The sequence below is a fragment of the Penaeus monodon genome, chromosome 29, assembly GCF_015228065.2.
Source record: "Penaeus monodon isolate SGIC_2016 chromosome 29, NSTDA_Pmon_1, whole genome shotgun sequence".
NCBI classification, from domain to species: Eukaryota; Metazoa; Arthropoda; class Malacostraca; order Decapoda; family Penaeidae; genus Penaeus; species Penaeus monodon.
The window spans coordinates 22,275,702-22,276,614 of NC_051414.1; the positions used below are offsets into that span (position 1 = coordinate 22,275,702).

Genomic DNA, 913 nt, shown 5'->3' on the forward strand with positions numbered 1-913 from the left:
CAATAACCGTTCCGTTGTGGCTTTAAATCGCTTGCTATCGTATAATCACGCCATTATCGAAATTGCCATTAATAAAAAGTGCAATAATCACTATATATAATCACGTAATAATTCAACTCATCATAACCGCATTGTTATGAAAACCGAAGCTAATCAATTCAAACGGAAAGCGTTATTATTGAAGTGAATTTTAAAAAAAAAGTAGAATGATTACCTTACGCAACGAATAAGCTCACCAGAGTTCCGTTAAAACGTAAGCCGAAGTCAAAGCCAGTTACCTCTACGAAAAAAGATCGTCATTATAATCACATCATTGCCGTTGTATTATTTTTAAAAAATATAGTGATTATCTTAAACAAGAAATAAGCCCCTCACAGTCGCGTTCCAATAGAGGCCGAAGCCAAAGCCAATCATCCCCACGAAAAGAGAATCGTGAAGCGTTACTGTAACCGCATTGATAGTTTTGTATATATTATCACCATAAGAATATAGCAACTACAGCATAGTGATTATCTTGCCTAATGAATAAGCTCATCGTCATAGTCCGATAGAAGCCGAAGCCAAGGCCAATCACCCTCGCGAGAGGAAACAGCGAAGTGGCACCGATGAATGAATCCCGCCTTGCCACCCCCCCTCCCCCTCCCCCCAGGGCGCCGGCATCCAGCCATTAAGTCAAGACCGCCAGTCGAAAATGAGATATTTATTCCCGAAGATTCCGCGACGCCTGAGTTATTTCTTGGCCAAAGTTTGAGACGAAGACATCCCCGCGGGGTTCACGGCGGCTAAACGGTTAACTTTGAATAATTAAGTCTCTGTAAGGCCGGCCGATGCGATACTGTTTCGGTGATCGACGGGGGAAAGAAAGTTTTCAGTGGGATCCCGAACCCTGTAATGATAGATGGCTTTTGCGGAA

The 913-nt window shown here is 42.6% G+C and overlaps 1 protein-coding gene across 2 annotated transcripts in view; it reads right to left on the reverse strand.

Moving 5' to 3' along the window:
- LOC119592021 (carbohydrate sulfotransferase 1-like) overlaps window positions 1-913 on the reverse strand; it is a 107,787-nt gene that overhangs the window by 71,116 nt on the left and 35,758 nt on the right. The gene's annotated exons all lie outside the window — the stretch shown is intronic.